The sequence below is a fragment of the Phalangium opilio genome, unplaced genomic scaffold (genome assembly GCF_054372755.1).
Source record: "Phalangium opilio isolate 3A_F unplaced genomic scaffold, DU_Popi_V2 ptg000352l_1, whole genome shotgun sequence".
In the NCBI taxonomy this organism is placed as follows: domain Eukaryota; kingdom Metazoa; phylum Arthropoda; class Arachnida; order Opiliones; family Phalangiidae; genus Phalangium; species Phalangium opilio.
The window spans coordinates 8,785,001-8,801,210 of record NW_028324228.1 but is presented as its reverse complement, the minus strand read 5'-3'; the positions used below and the strand labels follow the sequence as shown (position 1 = coordinate 8,801,210).

At 46.9% G+C, this 16,210-nt stretch overlaps 18 non-coding genes across 18 annotated transcripts in view; all 18 read left to right on the top strand.

Moving 5' to 3' along the window:
- Window positions 1–394: 394 nt before the first annotated feature.
- TRNAN-GUU (transfer RNA asparagine (anticodon GUU)) lies at window positions 395–467 on the top strand. Its single transcript has one exon. It is a non-coding gene; the product is annotated as a tRNA-Asn (tRNA).
- Window positions 468–1,860: 1,393 nt separating this feature from the next.
- On the top strand, window positions 1,861–1,933 carry TRNAN-GUU (transfer RNA asparagine (anticodon GUU)). Its single transcript has one exon. It is a non-coding gene; the product is annotated as a tRNA-Asn (tRNA).
- A 954-nt stretch (window positions 1,934–2,887) lies between these two features.
- On the top strand, window positions 2,888–2,960 carry TRNAN-AUU (transfer RNA asparagine (anticodon AUU)). Its single transcript has one exon. It is a non-coding gene; the product is annotated as a tRNA-Asn (tRNA).
- A 513-nt stretch (window positions 2,961–3,473) lies between these two features.
- Window positions 3,474–3,546, top strand: TRNAN-GUU (transfer RNA asparagine (anticodon GUU)). The gene has a single exon. It is a non-coding gene; the product is annotated as a tRNA-Asn (tRNA).
- Window positions 3,547–4,060: 514 nt separating this feature from the next.
- TRNAN-GUU (transfer RNA asparagine (anticodon GUU)) lies at window positions 4,061–4,133 on the top strand. The gene has a single exon. It is a non-coding gene; the product is annotated as a tRNA-Asn (tRNA).
- A 368-nt stretch (window positions 4,134–4,501) lies between these two features.
- On the top strand, window positions 4,502–4,574 carry TRNAN-AUU (transfer RNA asparagine (anticodon AUU)). The gene has a single exon. It is a non-coding gene; the product is annotated as a tRNA-Asn (tRNA).
- Window positions 4,575–5,087: 513 nt separating this feature from the next.
- On the top strand, window positions 5,088–5,160 carry TRNAN-GUU (transfer RNA asparagine (anticodon GUU)). The gene has a single exon. It is a non-coding gene; the product is annotated as a tRNA-Asn (tRNA).
- Window positions 5,161–5,968: 808 nt separating this feature from the next.
- TRNAN-GUU (transfer RNA asparagine (anticodon GUU)) lies at window positions 5,969–6,041 on the top strand. Its single transcript has one exon. It is a non-coding gene; the product is annotated as a tRNA-Asn (tRNA).
- A 513-nt stretch (window positions 6,042–6,554) lies between these two features.
- Window positions 6,555–6,627, top strand: TRNAN-GUU (transfer RNA asparagine (anticodon GUU)). Its single transcript has one exon. It is a non-coding gene; the product is annotated as a tRNA-Asn (tRNA).
- A 1,247-nt stretch (window positions 6,628–7,874) lies between these two features.
- TRNAN-GUU (transfer RNA asparagine (anticodon GUU)) lies at window positions 7,875–7,947 on the top strand. Its single transcript has one exon. It is a non-coding gene; the product is annotated as a tRNA-Asn (tRNA).
- Window positions 7,948–9,047: 1,100 nt separating this feature from the next.
- On the top strand, window positions 9,048–9,120 carry TRNAN-GUU (transfer RNA asparagine (anticodon GUU)). The gene has a single exon. It is a non-coding gene; the product is annotated as a tRNA-Asn (tRNA).
- A 513-nt stretch (window positions 9,121–9,633) lies between these two features.
- Window positions 9,634–9,706, top strand: TRNAN-GUU (transfer RNA asparagine (anticodon GUU)). Its single transcript has one exon. It is a non-coding gene; the product is annotated as a tRNA-Asn (tRNA).
- A 953-nt stretch (window positions 9,707–10,659) lies between these two features.
- On the top strand, window positions 10,660–10,732 carry TRNAN-GUU (transfer RNA asparagine (anticodon GUU)). Its single transcript has one exon. It is a non-coding gene; the product is annotated as a tRNA-Asn (tRNA).
- Window positions 10,733–11,246: 514 nt separating this feature from the next.
- Window positions 11,247–11,319, top strand: TRNAN-GUU (transfer RNA asparagine (anticodon GUU)). Its single transcript has one exon. It is a non-coding gene; the product is annotated as a tRNA-Asn (tRNA).
- Window positions 11,320–12,418: 1,099 nt separating this feature from the next.
- Window positions 12,419–12,491, top strand: TRNAN-GUU (transfer RNA asparagine (anticodon GUU)). Its single transcript has one exon. It is a non-coding gene; the product is annotated as a tRNA-Asn (tRNA).
- Window positions 12,492–13,005: 514 nt separating this feature from the next.
- Window positions 13,006–13,078, top strand: TRNAN-GUU (transfer RNA asparagine (anticodon GUU)). The gene has a single exon. It is a non-coding gene; the product is annotated as a tRNA-Asn (tRNA).
- Window positions 13,079–14,766: 1,688 nt separating this feature from the next.
- Window positions 14,767–14,839, top strand: TRNAN-GUU (transfer RNA asparagine (anticodon GUU)). Its single transcript has one exon. It is a non-coding gene; the product is annotated as a tRNA-Asn (tRNA).
- Window positions 14,840–16,174: 1,335 nt separating this feature from the next.
- TRNAW-CCA (transfer RNA tryptophan (anticodon CCA)) overlaps window positions 16,175–16,210 on the top strand; it is a 72-nt gene continuing 36 nt past the window's right edge. Inside the window, exon 1 of the tRNA in view lies at window positions 16,175–16,210. This exon is cut by the window's right edge and continues 36 nt beyond it. This is a non-coding gene — a tRNA (tRNA-Trp).

Below are 16,210 nucleotides of genomic sequence, written 5' to 3'. Positions count from 1 at the left end.
TTGTGGTTCGAGCCCATCCGGGAGCGGTGTTGTGAAATCTCAAACGTAATGTCAAATGCCAAAGTTTTTCCACAATACCTGACGAACATTTAGTCTTTGGGCTTCCGTGGCGCAATGGTTAGCGCGTTCGGCTGTTAAGCGAAAGGTTGGTGGTTCGAGCCCACCCGGGAGCGGTGTTGTGAAATCTCATATGTAACGTAAAAATCCAAAGTTTTTCCACAATACCTGACGAACATTTTATCTTTGGGCTTCCGTTGCGCAATGGTTAACGCCGTCGGCTTTTAACCGAAAGGTTGGTGGTTCGAGCTCACCCAGGAGCCGTGTTGTGAAGTCTCAAATGTAACGTAAAAAGCCAAGGTTTTTCCACAATACCTGACGAACATTTAATCTTTGGGCTTCCGTGGCGCAATGGTTAGCGCGTTCGGCTGTTAACCGAAAGGTTGGTGGTTCGAGCCCACCCGGGAGCGGTGTTGTGAGCTCTCACATGTAACGTAAAAAGCCAAAGTGTTTCCACAATACCCGACGACCATTTAATTTTTGGGCTTCCGTGGCGCAATGGTTAGCGCGTTCGGCTGTTAACCGAAAGGTTGGTGGTTCGAGCCCATCCGTGAGCGGTGTTGTGAGGTCTTAGATGTAACGTAAAATTCAGAGTTTTTTAAAAATAACTGACGAACATTTAATTTTTGGGCTTCCGTGGCGCAATGGTTAGAGCGTTCAGCTGTTATTCAAAAGGTTTGTGGTTCGAGCCCATCCGGGAGCGGTGTTGTGAAGTCTCAGATGTGACGTAAAAAGTCAAAGTTTTTCCACAATACCTGACGAACATTTAATCTTTGGGCTTCCGTGGCGCAATGGTTAACGCCGTCGGCTGTTAACCGAAAGGTTGGTGGTTCGAGCCCATCCGGGAGCGGTGTTGTGAGGTCTTAGATGTAACGTAAAATTCAGAGTTTTTTAAAAATACCTGACGAACATTTAATCTTTGGGCTTCTGTGGCGCAATGGTTAGCGCGTTCGGCTGTTAACAGAAAGGTTGGTGGTTCGAGCCCACCCGGGAGCGGTGTTGTGAGCTCTCACATGTAACGTAAAAAGCCAAAGTGTTTCCACAATACCCGACGACCATTTAATTTTTGGGCTTCCGTGGCGCAATGGTTAGCGCGTTCAGCTGTTATTCAAAAGGTTTGTGGTTCGAGCCCATCCGGGAGCGGTGTTTTGAAGTCTCGAATGTGACGTAAAAAGTCAGAGTTTTTCCACAATACCTGACGACCATTTCATTTCTGAGCTTCCTTGGCTCGAAGGTTAGCGCGTTCGGCTGTTAACCGAAAGGTTGGTGGTTCGAGCCCACCCGGGAGCGGTGTTGTGAGATCTCACATGTAACGAAAAAATCCAAAGTTTTTCCACAATACCTGACGAACATTTAATCTTTGGGCTTCCGTTGCGCAATGGTTAACGCCGTCGGCTGTTAACCGAAAGGTTGGTGGTTCGAGCCCATCCGGGAGCGGTGTTGTGAGGTCATAGATGTAACGTAAAATTCAGAGTTTTTAAAAATATCTGACGAACATTTAATGTTTGGGCTTCCGTGGCGCAATGGTTAGCGATTTCAGCTGTTATTCAAAAGGTTTGTGGTTCGAGCCCATCCGGGAGCGGTGTTTTGAAGTCTCGGATGTGACGTAAAAAGTCAGAGTTTTTCCACAATACCTGACGACCATTTTATTTCTGAGCTTACTTGGCTCGAAGGTTAGCGCGTTCGGATGTTAACCAAAAGGTTGGTGGTTCGAGCCCACCCGGCTGCCGTCTTGTGAAGTCTCAAATGTAACGTAAAAAGCCAAAGTTTTTCCACAATACCTGACGACCGTTTAATTTTTGAGCTTCCGTGGCGCAATGGTTAGCGCGTTCGGCTGTTAACCGAAAGGTTGGTGGTTCGAGCCCACCCGGGAGCGGTGTTGTGAGATCTCAAACGTAATGTCAAATGCCAAAGTTTTTCCACAATACCTGACGAACATTTAATCTTTGGGCTTCCGTGGCGCAATGGTTAGCGCGTTCGGCTGTTAACTGAAAGGTTGGTGGTTCGAGACCATCCGGGAGCGGTGTTGTGAGGTCTCAGATGTGACGTAAAAAGTAAAAGTTTTTCCACAATACCTGACGACCATTTAATTTTTGAGCTTCCGTGGCGCAATGGTTAGCGCGTTCGGCTGTTAACCGAAAGGTTGGTGGTTCGAGCCCATCCGGGAGCGGTGTTTTGAGGTTTCAGATGTGACGTAAAAAGCCAAAGTTTTTCCACAATACCTGACGAACATTTAATCTTTGGGCTTCCGTTGCGCAATGGTTAACGCCGTCGGCTGTTAACCGAAAGGTTGGTGGTTCGAGCCCATCCGGGAGCGGTGTTGTGAGGTCATAGATGTAACGTAAAATTCAGAGTTTTTTAAAAATATCTGAGGAACATTTAATTTTTGGGCTTCCGTGGCGCAATGGTTAGCGCATTCAGCTGTTATTCAAAAGGTTTGTGGTTCGAGCCCACCCGGGAGCGGTGTTGTGAAATCACACATGTAACGTAAAAATCCAAAGTTTTTCCACAATACCTGACGAACATTTTATCTTTGGGCTTCCGTTGCGCAATGGTTAACGCCGTCGGCTGTTAACCGAAAGGTTGGTGGTTCGAGCCCATCCGGGAGCGGTGTTGTGAGGTCTTAGATGTAACGTAAAATTCAGAGTTTTTTAAAAATACCTGACGAACATTTAATCTTTGGGCTTCTGTGGCGCAATGGTTAGCGCGTTCGGCTGTTAACCAAAAGGTTGGTGGTTCAAGCCCACCCGGGAGCGGTGTTGTGAAATCTCACATGTAACGTAAAAATCCAAAGTTTTTCCACAATACCTGACGAACATTTAATCTTTGGGCTTCCGTGGCGCAATGGTTAGCGCGTTCGGCTATTAACCAAAAGGTTGGTGGTTCGAGCCCACCCGGGAGCGGTGTTGTGAAATCTCACATGTAACGTAAAAATCCAAAGTTTTTCCACAATACCTGACGAACATTTTATCTTTGGGCTTCCGTTGCGCAATGGTTAACGCCGTCGGCTGTTAACCGAAAGGTTGGTGGTTCGAGCCCATCCGGGAGCGGTGTTGTGAGGTCTTAGATGTAACGTAAAATTCAGAGTTTTTTAAAAATAACTGACGAACATTTAATTTTTGGGCATCCGTGGCGCAATGGTTAGCGCGTTCGGCTGTTAACCGAAAGGTTGGTGGTTCGAGCCCATCCGGGAGCGGTGTTGTGAGGTCTTAGATGTAACGTAAAATTCAGAGTTTTTTAAAAATACCTGACGAACATTTAATCTTTGGGCTTCTGTGGCGCAATGGTTAGCGCGTTCGGCTGTTAACAGAAAGGTTGGTGGTTCGAGCCCACCCGGGAGCGGTGTTGTGAGCTCTCACATGTAACGTAAAAAGCCAAAGTGTTTCCACAATACCCGACGACCATTTAATTTTTGGGCTTCCGTGGCGCAATGGTTAGCGCGTTCGGCTGTTAACCGAAAGGTTGGTGGTTCGAGCCCACCCGGGAGCGGTGTTGTGAGATCTCACATGTAACGTAAAAATCCAAAGTTTTTCCACAATACCTGAGGAACATTTAATCATTGGGCTTCCGTTGCGCAATGGTTAACGCCGTCGGCTGTTAACCGAAAGGTTGGTGGTTCGAGCCCATCCGGGAGCGGTGTTGTGAGGTCTTAGATGTAACGTAAAATTCAGAGTTTTTTAAAAATATCTGACGAACATATAATTTTTGGGCTTCCGTGGCGCAATGGTTAGCGCGTTCAGCTGTTATTCAAAAGGTTTGTGGTTCGAGCCCATCCGGGAGCGGTGTTTTGAAGTCTCGGATGTGACGTAAAAAGTCAGAGTTTTTCCACAATACCTGACGACCATTTCATTTCTGAGCTTCCTTGGCTCGAAGGTTAGCGCGTTCGGATATTAACCAAAAGGTTGGTGGTTCGAGCCCACCCGGCTGCCGTGTTGTGAAGTCTCAAATGTAACGTAAAAAGCCAAAGTTTTTCCACAATACCTGACGACCGTTTAATTTTTGAGCTTCCGTGGCGCAATGGTTAGCGCGTTCGGCTGTTAACCGAAAGGTTGGTGGTTCGAGCCCACCCGGGAGCGGTGTTGTGAGATCTCAAACGTAATGTCAAATGCCAAAGTTTTTCCACAATACCTGACGAACATTTAATCTTTGGGCTTCCGTGGCGCAATGGTTAGCGCGTTCGGCTGTTAACCAAAAGGTTGGTGGTTCGAGCCCACCCGGGAGCGGTGTTGTGAAATCACACATGTAACGTAAAAATCCAAAGTTTTTCCACAATACCTGACGAACATTTTATCTTTGGGCTTCCGTTGCGCAATGGTTAACGCCGTCGGCTGTTAACCGAAAGGTTGGTGGTTCGAGCCCACCCGGGAGCGGTGTTGTGAAATCTCACATGTAACGTAAAAATCCAAAGTTTTTCCACAATACCTGACGAACATTTAATCTTTGGGCTTCTGTGGCGCAATGGTTAGCGCGTTCGGCTATTAACCAAAAGGTTGGTGGTTCGAGCCCACCCGGGAGCGGTGTTGTGAAATCTCACATGTAACGTAAAAATCCAAAGTTTTTCCACAATACCTGACGAACATTTTATCTTTGGGCTTCCGTTGCGCAATGGTTAACGCCGTCGGCTGTTAACCGAAAGGTTGGTGGTTCGAGCCCATCCGGGAGCGGTGTTGTGAGGTCTTAGATGTAACGTAAAATTCAGATTTTTTTAAAAATAACTGACGAACATTTATTTTTTGGGCATCCGTGGCGCAATGGTTAGCGCGTTCTGCTGTTAACCGAAAGGTTGGTGGTTCGAGCCCATCCGGGAGCGGTGTTGTGAGGTCTTAGATGTAACGTAAAATTCAGAGTTTTTTAAAAATACCTGACGAACATTTAATCTTTGGGCTTCTGTGGCGCAATGGTTAGCGCGTTCGGCTGTTAACAGAAAGGTTGGTGGTTCGAGCCCACCCGGGAGCGGTGTTGTGAGCTCTCACATGTAACGTAAAAAGCCAAAGTGTTTCCACAATACCCGACGACCATTTAATTTTTGGGCTTCCGTGGCGCAATGGTTAGCGCGTTCGGCTGTTAACCGAAAGGTTGGTGGTTCGAGCCCACCCGGGAGCGGTGTTGTGAGATCTCACATGTAACGTAAAAATCCAAAGTTTTTCCACAATACCTGAGGAACATTTAATCTTTGGGCTTCCGTTGCGCAATGGTTAACGCCGTCGGCTGTTAACCGAAAGGTTGGTGGTTCGAGCCCATCCGGGAGCGGTGTTGTGAGGTCTTAGATGTAACGTAAAATTCAGAGTTCTTTAAAAATATCTGACGAACATTTAGTTTTTAGGCTTCCGTGGCGCAATGGTTAGCGCGTTCAGCTGTTATTCAAAAGGTTTGTGGTTCGAGCCCATCCGGGAGCGGTGTTTTGAAGTCTCGGATGTGACGTAAAAAGTCAGAGTTTTTCCACAATACCTGACGACCATTTCATTTCTGAGCTTCCTTGGCTCGAAGGTTAGCGCGTTCGGCTGTTAACCGAAAGGTTGGTGGTTCGAGCCCACCCGGGAGCGGTGTTGTGAGATCTCACATGTAACGTAAAAAGCCAAAGTTTTTCCACAATACCTGACGACCGTTTAATTTTTGAGCTTCCGTGGTGCAATGGTTAGCGCGTTCGGCTGTTAACCGAAAGGTTGGTGGTTCGAGCCCACCCGGGAGCGGTGTTGTGAGATCTCAAACGTAATGTCAAATGCGAAAGTTTTTCCACAATACCTGACGAACATTTAATCTTTGGGCTTCCGTGGCGCAGTGGTTAGCGCGTTCGGCTGTTAACTGAAAGGTTGGTGGTTCGAGACCATCCGGGAGCGGTGTCGTGAGGTCTCAGATGTGACGTAAAAAGTCAAAGTTTTTCCACAATACCTGACGAACATTTAATTTTTGGGCTTCCGTGGCGCAATGGTTAGCGCGTTCGGCTGTTAACCGAAAGGTTGGTGGTTCGAGCCCACCCGGGAGCGGTGTTGTGAAATCTCACATGTAACGTAAAAATCCAAAGTTTTTCCACAATACCTGACGAACATTTTATCTTTGGGCTTCCGATGCGCAATGGTTAACGCCGTCGGCTGTTAACCGAAAGGTTGGTGGTTCGAGCCCATCCGGGAGCGGTGTTGTGAGGTCTTAGATGTAACGTAAAATTCAGAGTTTTTTAAAAATAACTGACGAACATTTAATTTTTGGGCTTCCGTGGCGCAATGGTTAGCGCGTTCGGCTGTTAACCGAAAGGTTTGTGGTTCGAGCCCATCCGGGAGCGGTGTTGTGAGGTCTTAGATGTAACGTAAAATTCAGAGTTTTTCCACAATACCTGACGAACATTTAATCTTTGGGCTTCCGTTGCACAATGGTTAACGCCGTCGGCTGTTAACCGAAAGGTTGGTGGTTCGAGCCCACCCAAGAGCGGTGTTGTGAAATCTCACATGTAACGTAAAAATCCAAAGTTTTTCCACAATATCTGACGAACATTTAATTGTTGGGCTTCCGTGGCGCAATGGTTAGCGCGTTCGGCTGTTAACCGAAAGGTTGGTGGTTCGAGCCCACCCGGGAGCGGTGTTGTGAAATCTCACAGGTAACGTAAAACTCCAAAGCTTTTCCACAATACCTGACGAACATTTAATCTTTGGGCTTCCGTTGCGCAATGGTTAACGCCGTCGGCTGTTAACCGAAAGGTTGGTGGTTCGAGCCCGTCCGGGAGCGGTGTTGTGAGGTCATAGATGTAACGTAAAATTCAGAGTTTTTAAAAATATCTGACGAACATTTAATTTTTGGGCTTCCGTGGCGCAATGGTTAGCGCATTCAGCTGTTATTCAAAAGGTTTGTGGTTCGAGCCCATCCGGGAGCGGTGTTTTGAAGTCTCGGATGTGACGTAAAAAGTCAGAGTTTTTCCACAATACCTGACGACCATTTCATTTCTGAGCTTCCTTGGCTCGAAGGTTAGCGCGTTCGGATGTTAACCAAAAGGTTGGTGTTTCGAGCCCACCCGGCTGCCGTGTTGTGAAGTCTCAAATGTAACGTAAAAAGCCAAAGTTTTTCCACAATACCTGACGACCGTTTAATTTTTGAGCTTCCGTGGCGCAATGGTTAGCGCGTTCGGCTGTTAACCGAAAGGTTGTTGGTTCGAGCCCACCCGGGAGCGGTGTTGTGAGATCTCAAACGTAATGTCAAATGCCAAAGTTTTTCCACAATACCTGACGAACATTTAATTTTTGGGCTTCCGTGGCGCAATGGTTAGCGCGTTCGGCTGTTAACCGAAAGGTTGGTGGTTCGAGCCCATCCGGGAGCGGTGTTGTGAGGTCTTAGATGTAACGTAAAATTCAGAGTTTTTTAAAAATACCTGACGAACATTTAATCTTTGGGCTTCTGTGGCGCAATGGTTAGCGCGTTCGGCTGTTAACAGAAATGTTGGTGGTTCGAGCCCACCCGGGAGCGGTGTTGTGAGCTCTCACATGTAACGTAAAAAGCCAAAGTGTTTCCACAATACCCGACGACCATTTAATTTTTGGGCTTCCGTGGCGCAATGGTTAGCGCGTTCGGCTGTTAACCGAAAGGTTGGTGGTTCGAGCCCATCCGTGAGCGGTGTTGTGAGGTCTGAGATGTGACGTAAAAAGTCAAAGTTTTTCCACAATACCTGACGAACATTTAATCTTTGGGCTTCCGTTGCGCAATGGTTAACGCCGTCGGCTGTTAACCGAAAGGTTGGTGGTTCGAGCCCACCCAAGAGCGGTGTTGTGAAATCTCACATGTAACGTAAAAATCCAAAGTTTTTCCACAATACCTGACGAACATTTAATCGTTGGGCTTCCGTGGCGCAATGGTTAGCGCGTTCGGCTGTTAACCGAAAGGTTGGTGGTTCGAGCCCACCCGGGAGCGGTGTTGTGAAATCTCACAGGTAACGTACAACTCCAAAGTTTTTCCACAATACCTGACGAACATTTAATCTTTGGGCTTCCGTTGCGCAATGGTTAACGCCGTCGGCTGTTAACCGAAAGGTTGGTGGTTCGTGCCCATCCGGGAGCTGTGTTGTGAGGTCTTAGATGTAACGTAAAATTCACTGTTTTTTAAAAATAACTGACGAACATTTAATTTTTGGGCTTCCGTGGCGCAATGGTTAGAGCGTTCAGCTGTTATTCAAAAGGTTTGTGGTTCGAGCCCATCCGGGAGCGGTGTTGTGAAGTCTCAGATGTGACGTAAATAGTCAAAGTTTTTCCACAATACCTAACGAACATTTAATCTTTGGGCTTCCGTTGCACAATGGTTAACGCCGTCGGCTGTTAACCGAAAGGTTGGTGGTTCGAGTCCATCCGGGAGCGGTGTTGTGAGGTCTTAGATGTAACGTAAAATTCAGAGTTTTTTAAAAATAACTGACGAACATTTAATTTTTGGTCTTCCGTGGCGCAATGGTTAGAGCGTTCTGCTGTTATTCAAAAGGTTTGTGGTTCGAGCCCATCCGGGAGCGGTGTTGTGAAGTCTCAGATGTGACGTAAAAAGTCAAAGTTTTTCCACAATACCTGACGACCATTTAATCTTTGGCCTTCCGTGGCGCAATGGTTAGCGCGTTCGGCTGTTAACCGAAAGGTTGGTGGTTCGAGCCCATCCGGGAGCGGTGTTGTGAGGTCTTAGATGTAACGTAAAATTCAGAGTTTTTTAAAAATACCTGACGAACATTTAATCTTTGGGCTTCTGTGGCGCAATGGTTAGCGCGTTCGGCTGTTAACCGACAGGTTGGTGGTTCGAGCCCATCCGTGAGCGGTGTTGTGAGGTCTGAGATGTGACGTAAAAAGTCAAAGTTTTTCCACAATACCTGACGAACATTTAATCTTTGGGCTTCCGTTGCGCAATGGTTAACGCCGTCGGCTGTTAACCGAAAGGTTGGTGGTTCGAGCCCACCCAAGAGCGGTGTTGTGAAATCTCACATGTAACGTAAAAATCCAAAGTTTTTCCACAATACCTGACGAACATTTAATCGTTGGGCTTCCGTGGCGCAATGGTTAGCGCGTTCGGCTGTTAACCGAAAGGTTGGTGGTTCGAGCCCACCCGGGAGCGGTGTTGTGAAATCTCACAGGTAACGTAAAACTCAGAGTTTTTCCACAATACCTGACGACCATTTAATCTTTGGGCTTCCGTGGCGCAATGGTTAGCGCATTCGGCTGTTAAGCGAAAGGTTGGTGTTTCGAGCCCTTCCGGGAGCGGTGTTGTGAGGTCTTAGATGTAACGTAAAATTCAGAGTTTTTTAAAAATAACTGACGAACATTTAATTTTTGGGCTTCCGTGGCGCAATGGTTAGCGCGTTCCGCTGTTAACCGAAAGGTTAGTGGTTCGAGCCCATCCGTGAGCGGTGTTGTGAGGTCTCAGATTTGACGTAAGAAGTCAAAGTTTTTCCACAATACCTGACGAACATTTAATCTTTGGGCTTCCGTTGCGCAATGGTTAACGCCGTCGGCTGTTAACCGAGAGGTTGGTGGTTCGAACCCACCCAAGAGCGGTGTTGTGAAATCTCACATGTAACGTAAAAATCCAAAGTTTTTCCACAATACCTGACGAACATTTAATCGTTGGGCTTCCGTGGCGCAATGGTTAGCGCGTTCGGCTGTTAACCGAAAGGTTGGTGGTTCGAGCCCACCCGGGAGCGGTGTTGTGAAATCTCACAGGTAACGTAAAACTCCAAAGTTTTTCCACAATACCTGACGAACATTTAATCTTTGGGCTTCCGTTGCGCAATGGTTAACGCCGTCGGCTGTTAACCAAAAGGTTGGTGGTTCGTGCCCATCCGGGAGCTGTGTTGTGAGGTCTTAGATGTAACGTAAAATTCACTGTTTTTTAAAAATAACTGACGAACATTTAATTTTTGGGCTTCCGTGGCGCAATGGTTAGAGCGTTCAGCTGTTATTCAAAAGGTTTGTGGTTCGAGCCCATCCGGGAGCGGTGTTGTGAAGTCTCAGATGTGACGTAAATAGTCAAAGTTTTTCCACAATACCTAACGAACATTTAATCTTTGGGCTTCCGTTGCACAATGGTTAACGCCGTCGGCTGTTAACCGAAAGGTTGGTGGTTCGAGCCCATCCGGGAGCGGTGTTGTGAGGTCTTAGATGTAACGTAAAATTCAGAGTTTTTTAAAAATAACTGACGAACATTTAATTTTTGGTCTTCCGTGGCGCAATGGTTAGAGCGTTCTGCTGTTATTCAAAAGGTTTGTGGTTCGAGCCCATCCGGGAGCGGTGTTGTGAAGTCTCAGATGTGACGTAAAAAGTCAAAGTTTTTCCACAATACCTGACGACCATTTAATCTTTGGGCTTCCGTGGCGCAATGGTTAGCGCATTCGGCTGTTAAGCGAAAGGTTGGTGTTTCGAGCCCTTCCGGGAGCGGTGTTGTGAGGTCTTAGATGTAACGTAAAATTCAGAGTTTTTTAAAAATATCTGACGAACATTTAATTTTTGGGCTTCCGTGGCGCAATGGTTAGCGCGTTCTGCTGTTATTGAAAAGGTTTGTGGTTCGAGCCCATCCGGGAGCGGTGTTGTGAAGTCTCAGATGTGACGTAAAAAGTCAAAGTTTTTCCACAATACCTGACGACCATTTAATCTTTGGGCTTCCGTGGCGCAATGGTTAGCGCGTTCGGCTGTTAACCGAAAGGTTGGTGGTTCGAGCCCACCCGGGAGCGGTGTTGTGAAATCTCACATGTAACGTAAAAATCCAAAGTTTTTCCACAATACCTGACGAACATTTAATCTTTGGGCTTCCGTTGCGCAATGGTTAACGCCGTCGGCTGTTAACCGAAAGGTTGGTGGTTCGAGCCCATCCGGGAGCGGTGTTGTGAGGTCTTAGATGTAACGTAAAATTCAGAGTTTTTTAAAAATAACTGACGAACATTTAATTTTTGGGCTTCCGTGGCGCAATGGTTAGCGCGTTCGGCTGTTAACCGAAAGGTTGGTGGTTCGAGCCCATCCGGGAGCAGTGTTGTGAAGTCTCATATGTGACGTAAAAAGTCAAAGTTTTTCCACAATACCTGACGACCATTTCATTTCTGAGCTTCCTTGGCTCCATGGTTAGCGTGTTCGGATGTTAAGCTTAAGGTTGGTGGTTCGAGCCCACCCGGGAGCAGTGTTGTGAAGTCTCAAATGTAACGTAAAAATCCAAAGTTTTTCCACAATACCTGACGAACATTTAATCGTTGGGCTTCCGTGGCGCAATGGTTAGCGCGTTCGGCTGTTAACCGAAAGGTTGGTGGTTCGAGCCCACCCGGGAGCGGTGTTGTGAAATCTCACAGGTAACGTAAAACTCCAAAGTTTTTCCACAATACCTGACGAACATTTAATCTTTGGGCTTCCGTTGCGCAATGGTTAACGCCGTCGGCTGTTAACCGAAAGGTTGGTGGTTCGTACCCATCCGGGAGCTGTGTTGTGAGGTCTTAGATGTAACGTAAAATTCACTGTTTTTTAAAAATAACTGACGAACATTTAATTTTTGGGCTTCCGTGGCGCAATGGTTAGAGCGTTCAGCTGTTATTCAAAAGGTTTGTGGTTCGAGCCCATCCGGGAGCGGTGTTGTGAAGTCTCAGATGTGACGTAAATAGTCAAAGTTTTTCCACAATACCTAACGAACATTTAATCTTTGGGCTTCCGTTGCACAATGGTTAACGCCGTCGGCTGTTAACCGAAAGTTTGGTGGTTCGAGCCCATCCGGGAGCGGTGTTGTGAGGTCTTAGATGTAACGTAAAATTCAGAGTTTTTTAAAAATAACCGACGAACATTTAATTTTTGGTCTTCCGTGGCGCAATGGTTAGAGCGTTCTGCTGTTATTCAAAAGGTTTGTGGTTCGAGCCCATCCGGGAGCGGTGTTGTGAAGTTTCAGATGTGACGTAAAAAGTCAAAGTTTTTCCACAATACCTGACGACCATTTAATCTTTGGGCTTCCGTGGCGCAATGGTTAGCGCGTTCGGCTGTTAACCGAAAGGTTGGTGTTTCGAGCCCTTCCGGGAGCGGTGTTGTGAGGTCTTAGATGTAACGTAAAATTCAAAGTTTTTTAAAAATATCTGACGAACATTTAATTTTTGGGCTTCCGTGGCGCAATGGTTAGCGCGTTCAGCTGTTATTCAAAAGGTTTGTGGTTCGAGCCCATCCGGGAGCGGTGTTTTGAAGTCTCTGATGTGACGTAAAAGTCAGAGTTTTTCCACAATACCTGACGACCATTGCATTTCTGAGCTTCCTTGGCTCGAAGGTTAGCGCGTTCGGATGTTAACCAAAAGGTTGGTGGTTCGAGCCCACCCGGCTGCCGTGTTGTGAAGTCTCAAATGTAACGTAAAAAGCCAAAGTTTTTCCACAATACCTGACGACCGTTTAATTTTTGAGCTTCCGTGGCGCAATGGTTAGCGCGTTCGGCTGTTAACCGAAAGGTTGGTGGTTCGAGCCCACCCGGGAGCGGTGTTGTGAAATCTCACATGTAACGTAAAAATCCAAAGTTTTTCCACAATACCTGACGAACATTTAATCTTTGGGCTTCCGTTGCGCAATGGTTAACGCCGTCGGCTGTTAACCGAAAGGTTGGTGGTTCGAGCCCATCCGGGAGCGGTGTTGTGAGGTCTTAGATGTAACGTAAAATTCAGAGTTTTTTAAAAATAACTGACGAACATTTAATTTTTGGGCTTCCGTGGCGCAATGGTTAGCGCGTTCGGCTGTTAACCGAAAGGTTGAAGGTTCGAGCCCATCCGGGAGCGGTGTTGTGAAGTCTCAGATGTGACGTAAAAAGTCAAAGTTTTTCCACAATACCTGACGACCATTTCATTTCTGAGCTTCCTTGGCTCGAAGGTTAGCGCGTTCGGATGTTAACCAAAAGGTTGGTGGTTCGAGCCCACCCGGCTGCCGTGTTGTGAAGTCTCAAATGTAACGTAAAAAGCCAAAGTTTTTCCACAATACCTGACGACCGTTTAATTTTTAAGCTTCCGTGGCGCAATGGTTAGCGCGTTCGGCTGTTAACCGAAAGGTTGGTGGTTCGAGCCCACCCGGGAGCGGTGTTGTGAAATCTCACATGTAACGTAAAAATCCAAAGTTTTTCCACAATACCTGACGAACATTTAATCTTTGGGCTTCCGTTGCGCAATGGTTAACGCCGTCGGCTGTTAGCCGAAAGGTTGGTGGTTCGAGCCCATCCGGGAGCGGTGTTGTGAGGTCTTAGATGTAACGTAAAATTCAGAGTTTTTCCACAATACCTGACGACCATTTCATTTCTGAGCTTCCTTGGCTCCATGGTTAGCGTGTTCGGATGTTAAGCTTAAGGTTGGTGGTTCGAGCCCACCCGGGAGCAGTGTTGTGAAGTCTCAAATGTAACGTAAAAAGCCAAAGTTTTTCCACAATACCTGACGACCATTTAATTTTTGGGCTTCCGTGGCTCAATGGTTAGCGCGTTCGGCTGTTAACTAATAGGTTGGTGGTTCGAGCCCACCCGGGAGCGGAGTTGTGAAATCTCACAGGTAACGTAAAAATCCAAAGTTTTTCCACAATACCTGACGAACATTTAATCTTTGGGCTTCCGTTGCGCAATGGTTAACGCCGTCGGCTGTTAACCGAAAGGTTGGTGGTTCGAGCCCATCCGGGAGCGGTGTTGTGAGGTCTTAGATGTAACGTAAAATTCAGAATTTTTTAAAAATATCTGACGAACATTTAATTTTTGGGCTTCCGTGGCGCAATGGTTAGCGCGTTCAGCTGTTATTCAAAAGGTTTGTGGTTCGAGCCTATCCGGGAGCAGTGTTTTGAAGTCTCTGATGTGACGTAAAAAGTCAGAGTTTTTCCACAATACCTGACGACCATTTCATTTCTGAGCTTCCTTGGCTCGAAGGTTAGCGCGTTCGGATGTTAACCAAAAGGTTGGTGGTTCGAGCCCACCCGGCTGCCGTGTTGTGAAGTCTCAAATGTAACGTAAAAAGCCAAAGTTTTTCCACAATACCTGACGACCATTTAATTTTTGGGCTTCCGTGGCTCAATGGTTAGCGCGTTCGGCTGTTAACTAATAGGTTGGTGGTTCGAGCCCACCCGGGAGCGGAGTTGTGAAATCTCACAGGTAACGTAAAAATCCAAAGTTTTTCCACAATACCTGACGAACATTTAATCTTTGGGCTTCCGTTGCGCAATGGTTAACGCCGTCGGCTGTTAACCGAAAGGTTGGTGGTTCGAGCCCATCCGGGAGCGGTGTTGTGAGGTCTTAGATGTAGCGTAAAATTCAGAGTTTTTTAAAAATATCTGACGAACATTTAATTTTTGGGCTTCCGTGGCGCAATGGTTAGCGCGTTCAGCTGTTATTCAAAAGGTTTGTGGTTCGAGCCCATCCGGGAGCGGTGTTTTGAAGTCTCTGATGTGACGTAAAAAGTCAGAGTTTTTCCACAATACCTGACGACCATTTCATTTCTGAGCTTCCTTGGCTCGAAGGTTAGCGCGTTCGGATGTTAACCAAAAGGTTGGTGGTTCGAGCCCACCCGGCTGCCGTGTTGTGAAGTCTCAAATGTAACGTAAAAAGCCAAAGTTTTTCCACAATACCTGACGACCGTTTAATTTTTGAGCTTCCGTGGCGCAATGGTTAGCGCGTTCGGCTGTTAACAGAAAGGTTGGTGGTTCGAGCCCACCCGGGAGCGGTGTTGTGAGATCTCAAACGTAATGTCAAATGCCAAAGTTTTTGCACAATACCTGACGACCATTTAATTTTTGAGCTTCCGTGGCGCAATGGTTAGCGCGTTCGGCTGTTAACCGAAAGGTTGGTGGTTCGAGCCCACCCGGGAGCGGTGTTGTGAAATCTCACATGTAACGTAAAAATCCAAAGTTTTTCCACAATACCTGACGAACATTTAATCTTTGGGCTTCCGTTGCGCAATGGTTAACGCCGTCGGCTGTTAACCGAAAGATTGGTGGTTCGAGCCCATCCGGGAGCGGTGTTGTGAGGTCTTAGATGTAACGTAAAATTCAGAGTTTTTTAAAAATAACTGACGAACATTTAATTTTTGGGCTTCCGTGGCGCAATGGTTAGCGCGTTCGGCTGTTAACCGAAAGGTTGGTGGTTCGAGCCCATCCGGGAGCGGTGTTGTGAAGTCTCAGATGTGACGTAAAAAGTCAAAGTTTTTCCACAATACCTGACGACTATTTCATTTCTGAGCTTCCTTGGCTCCATGGTTAGCGTTTTCGGATGTTAAGCTTAAGGTTGGTGGTTCGAGCCCACCCGGGAGGAGTGTTGTGAAGTCTCAAATGTAACGTAAAAAGCCAAAGTTTTTCCACAATACCTGACGACCATTTAATTTTTGGGCTTCCGTGGCTCAATGGTTAGCGCGTTCGGCTGTTAACTAATAGGTTGGTGGTTCGAGCCCACCCGGGAGCGGAGTTGTGAAATCTCACAGGTAACGTAAAAATACAAAGTTTTTCCACAATACCTGACGAACATTTAATCTTTGGGCTTCCGTTGCGCAATGGTTAACGCCGTCGGCTGTTAACCGAAAGGTTGGTGGTTCGAGCCCATCCGGGAGCGGTGTTGTGAGGTCTTAGATGTAACGTAAAATTCAGAGTTTTTTAAAAATAACTGACGAACATTTAATTTTTGGGCTTCCGTGGCGCAATGGTTAGCGCGTTCGGCTGTTAACCGAAAGGCTGGTGGTTCGAGCCCATCTGGGAGCGGTGTTGTGAGGTCTTAGATGTAACGTAAAATTCAGAGTTTTTTAAAAATACCTGACGAACATTTAATCTTTGGGCTTCTGTGGCGCAATGGTTAGCGCGTTCGGCTGTTAACCGAAAGGTTGGTGGTTCGAGCCCACCCGGGAGCGGTGTTGTGAGCTCTCACATGTAACGTAAAAAGCCAAAGTGTTTCCACAATACCCGACGACCATTTAATTTTTGGGCTTCCGTGGCGCAATGGTTAGCGCGTTCGGCTGTTAACCGAAAGGTTGGTGGTTCGAGCCCATCCGTGAGCGGTGTTGTGAGGTCTCAGATGTGACGCTCGGTGGCGTAATGGTAGCGCGTCTGACTCCAGATAAGAAGGCTGCGTGTTCGAATCAGGTCCGGGTCAAACAAATAATAAAATTTAGTTTTTACGTTGTTTATAGAAATTCTACCAATTTAACCTTCGTTCAGGGGGCTCGGTGGCGCAATGGGAGCGCGTCTGACTCCAG